The sequence below is a fragment of the Bubalus bubalis genome, chromosome 4 (assembly GCF_019923935.1).
Source record: "Bubalus bubalis isolate 160015118507 breed Murrah chromosome 4, NDDB_SH_1, whole genome shotgun sequence".
NCBI classification, from domain to species: Eukaryota; Metazoa; Chordata; class Mammalia; order Artiodactyla; family Bovidae; genus Bubalus; species Bubalus bubalis.
The window spans coordinates 33,815,157-33,829,157 of NC_059160.1; the positions used below are offsets into that span (position 1 = coordinate 33,815,157).

Below are 14,001 nucleotides of genomic sequence, written 5' to 3' on the forward strand. Positions count from 1 at the left end.
CAGTGGTAATTTTCTCTATGACTCAGGGAGCTCAAACTGGTGCTCTGTAACAACATAGAGGGGTGGGATTAGGGGGTAGGAAGGAGGTTCAAGAGGGAGGGGACATATGTATACCTAAGGCTGTTTCATGCTGATACACGGCAGAAACCAACACAATATTGTAAAGCACTTATCCTTCAATTAAAAATAAATAAATTAGAAAAAAAAAAAGAATACTGAAGTGGGTTGCCATTTCCTCCTCCATGGGATCTTCCCCACCCAGGGATCAAACCCATAGCATCTGCACTGGCAGATGGATTCTTTACCACTGAGTTACCAAGGAAGCCCCTGATGTATTATTTACTCTTATGCTTTTGAGCACCATCTATGTGAAAAGAACCCTCAAATCTTCTCTCTTGACTCCAGACTACCATATTCTACTCGCCCACATCTTGACGTGGATGTCTTGTAGGCATCTCAAGTTCAGCAAGTTTAAAATTAAATTTAGGAACTTCTCAGGCAGTCCAGTGGTTAAGATGCCATGCTTCCAATGCAGGGGGTGCATGTTTGATCCCTGGTAGGGGAATTAAGACCCCACATACTATACAGCCAATAAATAAATAAATTTTTTAAAATTAAATCAAATTCATTACCTCCTCCTGCCTCTCCTCAGTGTTTTCTAAACAACACCACTATTCACTGAAACTCCAAAGCTGGAAATTTAGGAATAATCCCCAAATCCAGCAAAAGATTATGTCACATTAATCTGTCCTAAATATCTCTCAAATCTGACTCTATTGTCCTCTATAACTCTACTTTGAGCAGACAGAGCAAGATAAGAGAAAGAGCAAGACAAGATAAAATAGAAATTGGTGAATGATAACTTCCCTTCATGGAGAAGGCAATGGGAACCCACTCCAGTACTCTTGCCTGGAAAATTCCATGGATGGAGGAGCCTGGTGGGCTGCAGTCCATGGGGTCGCTAAGAGTCAGACACGACTGAAGCAACTTAGCAGCAGCAGCAGCAGCAACTTCCCTTCAACATGATTTCCAAAAGCAGTGTCCTTTCTGTAAAGGTTATTCAAGTGGTTATCTGAAGGTAGTATAACATGGTATTTTTTAAGACCAAGATGAAAAGTCATAAGGATGGCAATGGGAAAGCAAGACTGGGACATACAGAGGTCCTCATACGGAAACCCCTTCTTTATGTGCCCACTCTTCCACCAAAGTTTCCTTCTTGCCCTCAAGTCCCCCAATATTAGAAATTGGCTCTGCTTTTAAGTTACTGATATCTCTCTCCAGATCATTGTCATAGGCTATTCATATCTCTCTGTCTCTAGTCTGGTTCCCCTCCAACATATCCTCTACCTTACACCTAAACTCATCTAGTAAAAATGCAAATCCAATCACATCAAATTTTCCATAACCACCACAAGCCTAAGGAAAGTCCAACAGTTTTAAACAAGCTTGCAAGGGCCTCCCCAGGCTGGTCCCTATTAACTGCTGGTTCACAATTCTCTCTGCTCTTCCATGTTTCTCACCTTGCAGTTCTTTGATTTCACTGTTCTTTCTCTCCCTTCTGAGCTTTAGAAAATGCTCTTCTATGACTTCGAGGATTTGGGAGTGAGATGGGTTTCTCTGGCTGCCTTTTCTCTTGAGCACTCTGTGCAGTTAAAACTTTGGGAGCTTCCCTGGTGGTTCAGGATTGAAGAATCCGCCTTGCAATGCAAGGGACACCAGCTTGATCCCTGGTTCGGGACGATCCCACATGACACAGAGCAAGAAAGCCTATGTGTCACAGCTACTGAGTCCACAAGCTGCGGCTGCTGAAGCCTGAGTGCCTAGAGCCTGTGCTCTGCAACAAGAGAAGCCACCACAAAGAGAAGCCCACACACAGCAAGAAAGAACAGTCCCAGCTCGCTGCAACTAGAGAGAGCCCTCTCGCAGCTACAAAGATGGACCACAGCCAAAAAAAGTAATAATAACTAAATAGATAAATCTTAAAAAAAACTTTTGTAAAAGTCAACAGTTTCACAATAAACAGTACTTTTTCAGTGTTTTAGTGTTTTATTCTAGTCTGTAAGATCTCTCAGGGCAGATCATAATTGTATCCTATTCAGAGCACTTAGCACAATGCCTGTCACACAATATGGACTTAGGACTTAATAAAGATTGTTGGATAAATGAAGTTGGTAGTTTCTTTATAGTTTAGATGAATAGAAGGCATGGTTAAGAGTTTTAACATAGTAATATATCAAAGAGCAAAGTTAAACTAAAATTTGGACAGTAGAAAAATATATGGTTATTGTCTTGTAATGAGATGGGTTATTTTCCTCTAACCTCTTGAATTTACATGCTGCTCTGCTAGTATGATAAACAGACTGAGTTAAAAATCAAATAACAGACTCTAAGAAGTTGTAACAATCCCTGGATTAGTACAGGATGATAACTAAGGGACCTGCTATATTAAATCATGACAATAAAAGTAAAATCCCTCCATCTTTTCTTGGATTACATTTAGAGCTCAAATCAGAGAGCACTAAATGAATAATAATGAATGTATGCCTCTGTGAATCATTGAAGATTGAATCACGCTTTAACTAGACTATATTTATAAAGTCCCTTTGGATGACATAATTACAATTCAAACCATACACTAATTAGCAGTAAACATCTATTTAATATTATTTAGTTAATTTAAAATATACTTTTTACTTGTTTCTAAAAACAAATAAAGAAAAAAGACATTTTACCCAAACACAAGAATGTTAAGGACCTAAGTCAACAAATAAGTTGGTGCTACTTAGAAGCTGAGCAAATTTATTTTAAAAATAAATAACCATATTTTATATTTATGAGAAATAATAATGACTTCATATTCTCCTATATAGAAACATAGCAAGAAATTGTAAAAAGTAGTTTTTCCCACACAATGATGACATTTTTAATAGCAAATTTACATTGTTGTCTATTTTCTATATTGCTTAGCAACTGTTGATAATTACTTTAAAACTGAGAGATCTCCTCATCAGTTTATACCACAGTTAATTTAAATGTACTCAATGAAATATTTATCAAGAGCCAAAACTTACCCAACATTTTTATTTTTAGATACAATTTCATTTTGCCTTAGCTTTGCCTGAACAGTGAATACTTCTTTAATTGGGTTGATATTTTTGCATTTGTTTTGTTTAAATGTTGATCGTTGTCTTCTAATATTATTTCTTTCCTAAGTTTTTATGCTTTTTTAAGTTCCTGAATAAAGAAGAGTTAGGAAAGAAGCTCTAAAAATTTGAAATATAGTAGTTTAAAGATAAATCTTTTAATAGGAGGACAATTAATTTTCAATATCCTTTTTCATAAGGTGTTTTTAGATCACTCTATTTAATTAAAGAATTGAGGAACACTGATAGCTCAAACATGGCATCAGTGCAGCACTTCATATCTGTGAGGTGTGGTTCCAACCGCATTATATGTATCAATACATTTAATTATTTTTTTAAAGTTTTTATTGCATTTGTTACAGTATTGTTTCTGTTCTATGTTTCTTGTTTTTTATTTGGCTGCAAGGCATGTGGAACCCTAGGATGGAACTCACACTCCCCACATTGGAAGGCGAAGTCCCAACTACTGGACTGCCAGGAAAGTCCCTACATTTAATTCTTAGAATAACACTTGAGGTTGCTGTTGTCTTCAATTACATTAAAAGTCTGTGTACAAATACATTTGTGAGAAGAAGGTCCATAGATTTCATCAAAATTTCAAATGGTTCCATGACCCCCAACAGGTTAATGAAATTAAGCCATGTTCTTATAAGACCAGTTGTATGATTCTACTGCAGTGTTAGAAATGGAAGGGCAAATTGAACATCACCCAAAAAGGTGCTGTCCTAAAAACTGCTAGTAAAATACCTAGGCAGTCTTGACATTTTCAGTTGTAGAATTCAAGATTTTTACAAATCATTAATTCAAGATTTTTGATGTCTAATTTTAAAAATTACTTTGAAACTCCAGTATCACTGCAAAATGAACTTTTCGAAAAATATGCCAGTCCAGGCGCTGAATAAATAAATAACAAAGTTGCTATGTTTTTATGAGAATCCAAATTACTGTGTCATTTTTTTTAATGTCATCATTTCCTGCAGTGAAAAAAGGTTCCATTTTGAGAACCAGAGGTTTCATCTAGATAGGAGTGTTCTTACTGGCTTTCCAAAATAATTTATGTCTATAGACAGAGGTATGCAGTTAAGTCAGAAGATGGTGAATACATTTCAGAAACAGAAATTCTGTGACCACATTTAATCTCTTACGGAACATACAGTGAGTAGGAATAAATCCAAATTTCCAGGAAACTTATCAGTAAGTACTGCAAATAAAATATTTAATCTCAGGGTCTTTAATCAGTAATTTTACTGCCAAAAGTAGCACAATTTGTTTGAAAAAAGACATAATGCCACACTCACTGATAGCTCAGTTGGTGAAGAATCCTCCTGCAATGCAGAAGACTGGTTTGATCCCTGGGTCGGGAGATCCACTGGACAAGGCATAGGCTACCCACTCCAGTGTTCTTGGGCTTCCCTTGTGGTTCAGCTGGTAAAGATCAGCCTGCAATGCAGGAGACCTGGGTTTGACCCCTGGGTTGGGAAGATTCCCTGGAGAAGGGAAAGACTACCCACGCCAGTATTCTGACCTGAATAATTCCATGGACTACAGTCCATGGGGTTGGTAAGAGTCGGATACGACTGAGTGACTTTCACTTTCACACTTTCACTCCATGCCTGACTTGGATCAAGGTTAGGAAAAGGTGAGAAGAACCTTGTTCGCCTGTTTTCAATATCTCTCAGTTGGAACTGCAATCTGAATACAACAGTTTTTACATGTCATTTACATTTGTATAAATCTCTCTATTCAAAGACCCCCAATTTAGAGGTATCAATCTCAGCCATGAGAAAAACATGACTCTTTTGATAATCCAGGTACTTTTCATTTTTGATGGAGAAAGTAAAACATTCCCAATCCACTGATGGTCACAGAAAGTTTTGATCTTTGGAAGAAGACAAAAAAATTTCCATTCAGCTTCCAGAGAATGAGTGAATAAGGAGGCATTTCATCTTCCCAAACTCCCTTCTCTCCAATTTCTCTAACACAATGCACTTGGAAACAAAAGGCAGATTATTAAGTTTTCAAATGAAGCTACTTGTTTCTCTCTTCTCCCTGGATGTCTCAGCCCCGGTCTCCCTGGCCTTGCCTTTCGGCACATCTGGTAACCATGTGTGGTGGTGCTAATGAAGACTTTCCTGAGTGAGTTACAATTAGTTCCGACTGCCGTGCAGTTTTCCTGGGCAGGACCAAAGTAAAAGACAGGAATGGGGGTGAGGGGAAGCCAATAACTCTTTCACTTCACAAACCCACATTCTCCCTTGCTCCTGGGACGCTCATCACCACCACTCCGGAGGAATTTTTGAAAAAAGGTGTAAGCAAATACTTTCAGAGTTTCCTTCTCCCTTTTCTCCAAAGCAGCATTTTCCCCAAGTTGATTGAATGCGACAGGCAGGCAACAGTAACTTCTGTGATCCTCTGAACAATAGGGAATTGTTAAACGGATGCCATTCCTCCTTCTGGTCTACGTATTGTACTTACCTAACAATTTTATCTACTTTAATAGAAGAAACTTGTGTGTTTTACTATTCGATGGATTAGAAGGAACTGCGGAAGCAAATGTACTGTATACAATTAGGCTGTCTTGAAAATGCACACTTTTGTTTATTCTAGCCTTCTTCCCCCACTTCTCAATCAAGCTCCTAATAGAGCTGTTTTAAGTTTCAACAAGGACCATATTAACTGCGGGTCTCCACATGAAACAGAATGCTAAACCCCAGCGTCTCCTGACGATGTAAGCTCAAAGTCTCCCAAATCCTGTTTTACATTTCTGTCTGAAATCATGGTTCTGTCTTTCCAATGCTTTTTTCTGTACCTCGCAAACTGTGACTTCTCAATAAATACTATATGGTGGCAGAACTGGCCGTTGTGAGAAGATTCTAAGTGACTCCGAGGATAGAAAAGTTAATATAATTACTTTTGGCAACTTGTACCTATATCTTATCCTAATACCATCTACTTTTTAATTTCATCAACTCCGGACTTAGAATATGCGGTTACTCAGTAAATACTAACCACTGATAACAACCACAGCTTACATTGCAGCCTGTCGTACACTCTAGTACACACAGTCCACACACGAACCCCTATAACAACAGTTACAAATAAACCTTTACAAAGAAAAATTCAAAATCAGAAATAAAAACCAGCTTTCCTGATGGATCATTTGAAGCTAGCACAATATATAAATCAAACCAAGCAGCAACCCTAAGACAAAGAAATAAAGCAACAAAGAAAACAGCAGAGAAGAAAACTACGGGGATATTTTTTTTCTTCTTTTGTCAGAAACCACAAGTAAATGATATCACATCCAGGAATAGTGACCATAAATAAAATGTAATAACTATATTAGGTCAAAAAAATAAATCACAGTCCTTCAACTCACTGGCCCTTATGTATAAAGAATTTCCTAATGAAAGAAAGAAAAGCATCTCCCTCACTATGTATAATTGCACATATTTTAATGTTATGAAACTTAAACTTCTACAACTATTTATCCTGCTGTTTGCCCCTCATTCATTACAAAATATGAACGGTTAATTGCACGGTGCCAAATTCTCAGACTGGAGAAAGTTTTGCCCTGAACTGGCCAGCTGTTTGTTTCCATCTATAGGTAGTTATCCTTCCAAATTGATCTCTGTCCCTCAGAGATGATCAATTTAAAACAAAAACAAAACTCCTCTACAGATCTTTTATAAGGTGTTTCCCCCCACCCCATACAAGGAGAACCTCAAGGAAAGGAAAAAATTATACACACACATACAGAGAGATTTTTTGTTAAGGCTTTAACTGTAATGATAAAAATATTGAGATCCATCTAATTTCCAAATGCCAACAGAATAGGGAATAAGATAGTTAACAACCCAAATACTGTATTATAGAATGACATGTTTTCACCATTAATTTTTTTCTTTATTTTTATGAATAGGATGTTGACTTGACCAGCAATAATGACAGTTAATGACCACCCAGTGAGTCACTGCTTTCTGGGCCTTAAGAAGGATTAGGTCCACGTATAAATGATAATTAATGCCATTAAACATTCCAACACTACACTTACTTAACAGCTTTTCACATTCCAATTCTCAAATGCTTCTACTGTACCTTACCAAAATAATATCATGAAGGTACACAGGGTTAATGTGCAAGGTAGCCAACTGAGATTGCTAAGGTACTTCTCTTGAGGAGTGAATCAGTATGTGATTTTTATGTTTACCAGCGACCTGTACACATGGCCATTATTTTTCATCAAGCTGAATAATAGGCTCTATACAAACTGAATACACAGCAAGCTGCACCCTTATTTTGGTTGACATCAGCTCTCTCGGTTCTTGTGGTTTGCTCTGCAGTCAGATGCTGCTATGGCTAGTGATACTGCTTCTAGATGTGATTTAAATTCACTATTACAAACTGTAGATTCAGGGATTTATATTACGATCAGGGCCCTTTTCTCAATATTTCAGGAAGGCAGGGTGGAAGGAAAACCTGAATAAAGAAATAAAGTATTCACATATTGGATAACAAGTTTAAAAGTTACTTGATATTGGTAAACACATGAAAGGATTTGATTTCCTGCATAATAAAGGATTCTTTCATTGTATGTACAGATGTTTAAATTAACACACACATTCCATTCTTATCTCTCTTAAATTCAGCAGAATAACTGTAAGTCTTCACAAGGCATGTTATCAATGTAAAAGCAATAAAAAAGTCACCCTCTTGTGAATTACTATTTACAGTATTTCACAAAAATGGCATTCTCACCCTCCAAATGAACAAGGTTGTCTCTTTAAATTGAAGGACACTGCCTTGCACTCTTCATCAGTTAGTATTAGTGATGGGGGGTGGAGGAGGGAGAAAATAACAAACCATTTTTCTATCATTTGAACTCTCTTTGACCCTTGTGAGCTATTCAAGTATGCACTTAAGACAATTCCAATAAATAACATATATACACATACATAGAGCAGATATACAGATAGTGAAAAGAGTGAATCCTGATAAAGCGGATAGGTTGATACCTTGAAATTAACCATTTTGAAGTCTGTTTCTTAGCATTGTCATTGATGGTACAAGACGAACTCCCATGTATGGATGGTAATGATATTTCATGACTTTAATCAATAATTCTGTGAATCTGGATATAAACTTGCTGTGAATCAACTACAGCTAAAAGAGCTAAATGAGCTAAGAAAAAGAGACAGCTACCTTGTCCCGATGTTGACTTAAAATGCTTCAGTCTACGATCAGAGTTATACTGGGGGAGAGTCAAGGAGGCTGGCGAATAAAAAATGCAGTGAGAAGTATATATCATTTAAGTGATATTTAACTTAAAAAGTTCAAAATATTCCAGTCAAACGTATTTCTATTCCAAAGTTAAATATAAAATTTTATGAAAAGATGTTACATCTCATAAATGTGCATTTGTACATATCTATAGTTACAAGAATTATTTATTCACTTTCACTAAAATATTTCCTCAAAATAGAGACTAATTGGTGTCTGTCTAGCAGTTTCCAACACTACTTCTCCATTTTAGTGGCACTACCTGCTATAATGTACATTTAATGCTAGTATTACCAGGTCTACTGCAAATTGTTACACAGAGTAGTGATAAAAGCAGTAGTCCAAACTTGATAGCTAAACCCAGAAAGAGTTATGCAGGATGCTGTAAATACTTTAAAGATGCTTTCTGAAACCACTCATTCCCCTTTCCCTAAAAAGAGATCCAAAAGGGGAAAAGAGTAGAAATGGAGATTTAAAATCTGACAAAACTATCCTGTATATTTTCTTCATGTTTAGAGAGCTTTCATCATATAGTTGCTAGAAACAAAGATAAAACCCTACCAAAATTAACAGAGGAAGATAAATGTAAATGAGTCACCAAATAAACCTTTCTTTCAGCCAGAAACCATGTGAATGTGTGGAGGTTTTTTCAGAGCACAACATGTGCCTTGAATTCCCAGGAAGCTCTGTCAGTGGCAGAGACACAGGGAATGCAGGGGTCGTGCATATTCATTGCACTGTCAAGTCTGGGCTTTCCCATTACCTTCTGGAGCAGGGACAATGCCAACTCTAGAAGCCAGGGGTCAAGAGGGAATCGCTCTGTTGTGATTCCCAGTGACCCAGAGAACAGTGTTTCGCCACAGTCCTGTGACGTGTGATGAGGTTTGGGGAGTTTCAGTGTTAGCTCCAAAAATCCTAAGGAGGGCTCTTCCTTTTGTAAAACAAATTAGTTACACAACCAAACATTGCCACATTCTTGAGACCTGTTGACATAATGGGAACTTCAACCCCCACTTTGCTTTGCATTTTTGCAAAGGAGGGCAAAGAGGTCCAGGTAAAGCCCAACATAATTCAGGTAAAGTAAGATTAAGAAGATGTTTTTTATCTACTACCCATGACAAGAAGTTACATATTTTAGGTTTGAAGTTCAACTGAAAATAATTCAATATTTCAATATTGTACTATTCACTCTTGAGCAATATATGATAGAAAACGAATGGACATCAGCTGATCTGTTATTTCTGAGTCTTCTTTCCAAGCTGTAACACACTTTCATCGATGTATACAGTGCCTCAGTCCGGTTTACAGACATGGAGCACATCAGCCTCAAGTCAGCTGCAGAGTTCTCTATGATTTTTATGTGGACTTCCCAATTAAAAATTATAAATTGTTATTCTCACACTGATCACTGCTTTTTACAACTAGTTTACTTCTTACATTTTCTTCTGATCCTTAGCATCAGAATGAAAACAAGAACACCTATCTATTACATAGTCTTATCCAATCATAGTTTTACTAGAAAAGAGACTTCTGGATATCGACCCCCTCTCCCATATTTCTGGCAGAATGAAATGTCATTTCTAATGGTAAATATTAAAGTCAAAAAATGTGAGCAATCATGGAAACTGTGAGCTTTCCCAACACATATGACTCACTTATATCCCCAGAAGTAATGAAGCCTTCCGAAAAAAACATAGACATTCAAAAAGAGATGATGATTTGATGGTTTTTCCTGTGTGTAAGATCAGCTATGACTAAATAATTTCTCAATTGCTAGACTACAACAAGCCAAAACAAATAGCTTTTAAAACTTTAAAGCATATTGTGTAGTGGTGACTGTTCAAGGTCTCACTAAAGTCAACACTGGACAGATAATACAGAGATGAGTTAGATGCAAGGGGCTATTCTTGAGTTCATTGATTATAGAAACAAACAAAAAACTTCTGAAACACTGCAACTATAAAAGTCAATTCTAATAGGGCTCCCCTGTATATTAACAAATCTAATATGGTTCATATTTAACAATAAAAGGCAAATCATATGTACTTAAAGTAGTTAAAGCTCAAATGGTTACAAAAATGGTAAAATATTTTTCTAGGTATAATGATGATAGAAAAATCTCAGCATTTTCATATCAGTGAAAATTTTATCTAAATTCTACAATATATACATATTAATTTCCCCTACTCCTTTGAACTCTCTCATATGTTTCTAAGGACAGAAATATAAGAAGGATAATGTATTAAACATATTGAATTAAAAACTTAATGAAGGAAAAGCTATTCATTTAATCAAGAAACTTTTATCAATCACCTATTGTGTCCAGTCGGAAGTGGCAAGGTCCCATAGGAAGTCTACCTATGTAGATACAATAGAAGTGAACACTTATTTCCTAACTTCGCTGATTTTAATCTTATTATGGAAACAAGATACACATATCAATTTTTTAAAAATAAAAATTAAATTCATACCGAGGTGCTCACACAGGCTTGTCTTGGTTCAATTATGTTAGCATTATTTTCCCAGGAAGATGTAACATGATTTCGGTGTCATATATATATGAAACCTAGAACTGTGGTGAGCATACAGTAGTGTTTAATGCAGAATTATGGAAATATTTTGGGATAAATTCAAAAGACTAGCACATAGAAAAAAATAGTTCTAAATATCACTTCTTTAGCACTTAGACAAATGAACAGAAATTAGAGTTGACAGTCCTTACTTTCTCACTGTATGACCATGGACATGTTACTTTTACAACTCTGAGTTTTCACTTTCTAAACTATAAAATGGCTTGTGATGAAACTTTTTCAAGTGAAAAATATCACAAATCTACCAACATAAATCCCTAGTAAATACTCGCTCATGGTAGGAAGAAAATAATTGTAGCAGTATTGCTATTACACTGTCACAAGACATTATGCACTTGGATTGCTCAAAATCTGCACGATTTTTCTCTGATTATTGAAAAGCATAAATGATTCGATGTTGCCCCACAAATATTATATATTTACTTGAGCTAAATGTCTGCAATGCTTATTAAAAATTCCTTTGAATGTTTGGATTATCTTGTGATTAGGGGAAAAACCTTTGTGAAGAACCCCGAGCATACTTTAAGTATAGATCTAAATTAAAGAATATCCTCCCTCATCAGTAATCAAAATACACTAATATTTCTTAAAGTAGAAAATCTCGACATTTAGGAAAACTTGGTTTTCTATAAAGGGACCAGAGACACCAGAGTGAACATCCTGAAGATTAGTTTTGATGGTTGTGGGGGACCACGAAGGGGAATTTCTCTGTTTTCTGAATCCTATAGAACTTTGTTTGTCATAAGGCTCACTGAATACTTGGGAACTTACTAAATACGTTTATCTTGGATATATGTATACCTTCAGTCCCTCTATTATAAACATTAAACATGTTTGTCAAGTCGAAAATACTAAGTTACAAGCTCCAGAGAACCTCTTACTAGTGATACCATGTGCAAGAAAAATGACAAATTCTTGGATTGAGAAGACAGAGAGAGGAATCAATCGGGGGCTTAAGAAATACTGTCAGTTATAAACTGAATTTTATGAGGACATTAAAGTATTCGGAGTTCCTTTGATTAAAGACTATATATGTATAATAGAATACCATAACCACATATGTTAATGTCCTTAAACCATTCATTTTATCTCTTTATCAAAGTTGGGCTTCTCTTGTGAATTTATAACTGCAAGAAAAAAAAAATCACTTTCCAGACTGTTCACATAAGGGGAGCCTAATGTTGAACAGCATATTGAAAGAGCCTTGTAAAAATTAAAACACAGATGAAATAAAAAATTGCTCCCCATGCTCAGGAAACATCAAAATGCCTAAGTGAAAATTAGATACATCTTTAGATAACAATTTTTGATCTGACTGTAAAGAAATAATCAGTAATTTTTGAAAACACCACCCCTAAATTTGAGAATGTTCTTGTGACAAATGGCAAATTAACAAATTTGGGTGAGATGTCCTTATTTTAATGCATTGGTTAATAATAAGTGTAACTGTTAGTTTAAACTACATTTAAAAATAAACATTAAGTACACATTAAGTAATACTAAGTCCTTTTGTTAAAGCCCCAAATTAATCATTAAAGTTGTTTAACAACTGCCATGCACAAGACAGAGTACTGATCACTTTTACCTTATTTCCAAGTGATTAAGCAATACTACATTTAACCCTTTTTAATGTGTCTTCAAACATCAGAAAAAAACTAATGTAGAGCTGGATTAACATCAGATTTTTATCACAAAAATAAAGGACTAAAATACACATATATAAACAAAGAGTACAACTTTAGGAAGCCTTGGTATTATTAGTTCTAATAATTATGCATTAATTTCTGCACAATAATATCAATATGTACCTTTATAGTATCACATATACAAGGCAGCAATAAAGCAGTTAAAACTGACAAAACATTTTGTACAATTTTTATCCTAATCTAGAATCTGTCGTGAATGTTGGCCAAGAACAGAATCTAGAAATCAATAACATATTGTGTACTATTTGTTTGTTGTTGTTTAGTTGCTAAGTTGTGTCCGACTCTTTTTGCAACCCCATGGAATGTAGCCCGCCAGGCTCCTCTGTCCATGGAGTTCTCCAGGCAAGACTATTGGAAGGGGTTGCTATTCTATTCTCCCGGGGATGATCCAGGGATCAACCTGAGTCTCCCCAGTTGTAGGCGGATTCTTTACCACTGGGCCACCAGTAAAGCCCTCACGTGTGCTATACCAACAAGTATACTGTATGAACGAAATATGGAAATATTTTTTCCTGACCAAGCTATTGATCTGAACTTAAGTGTGATTGACTGGACTTTCTTAAAGTTTCTCAAGATAATGTAATCACGGGGCTCTCCATGTTCATAAAAATGATTGACCCCTTTTTAAAAACTAAAGTATGCCATTTGCTTCAGTGACAGCAGCAATGAATTCCACAGTTCAGTTGTATGTTGCATAAAATAGATCTCCTTTTATCTGTTTGGATCATTATATTTGATTTCACTGGTTGTTTCCTCCTGAGGAAAGGTAAAGAAATCCACCAATAGATATGTATTTTCGTTACCATTTTCTGTCCATACTGCGAATAGTTCCTGAGTTTCATCTTTTACACATGGTTACACTACAATCAGTAACTAGTGTCTGTCATTCCTGGTTTCTCAATAATTTCATTTTTCTGCTTTTGTGAAGCACACAATCCCTTCAGCAAACATGGTTCTCCAAGAATGCGTTATCTATTATTTACCAGTGTTTAATTGTTATATCCTAACTATGAGTATTAGTAGAGGAGAGATGGGAACAGATAGCCCAAGTTGGGGCATTTTGATTCATAAAAATAATTGATATTATTCCCCACTAGAGCCTGAGCCGACCTTAGGCTCACACTGTGTTGCAAAGTACCTAAAGAAGAGATGAATTGTCTACACAGACTTTCTGGTTCATAAATTTCCTGTCGAAAGGAAGTAATTGTTTTGTTTAAAGGAAACATCCTGGGTTAGATTAAGCAAAAGTCCCATTTTCTGTCAACAGATGACAAAGCAGAG

At 35.9% G+C, this 14,001-nt stretch overlaps 1 protein-coding gene and 1 long non-coding RNA gene across 15 annotated transcripts in view; one reads left to right on the forward strand and one right to left on the reverse strand.

The window, feature by feature from the left end:
- Window positions 1–14,001, reverse strand: part of SOX5 (SRY-box transcription factor 5) — a 1,156,954-nt gene that overhangs the window by 552,514 nt on the left and 590,439 nt on the right. The window lies entirely within an intron of this gene.
- Window positions 1,821–3,702, forward strand: LOC123333475. Its single transcript, XR_006550902.1, has 2 exons — window positions 1,821–1,954; window positions 3,550–3,702. It is a non-coding gene; the product is annotated as an uncharacterized LOC123333475 (long non-coding RNA).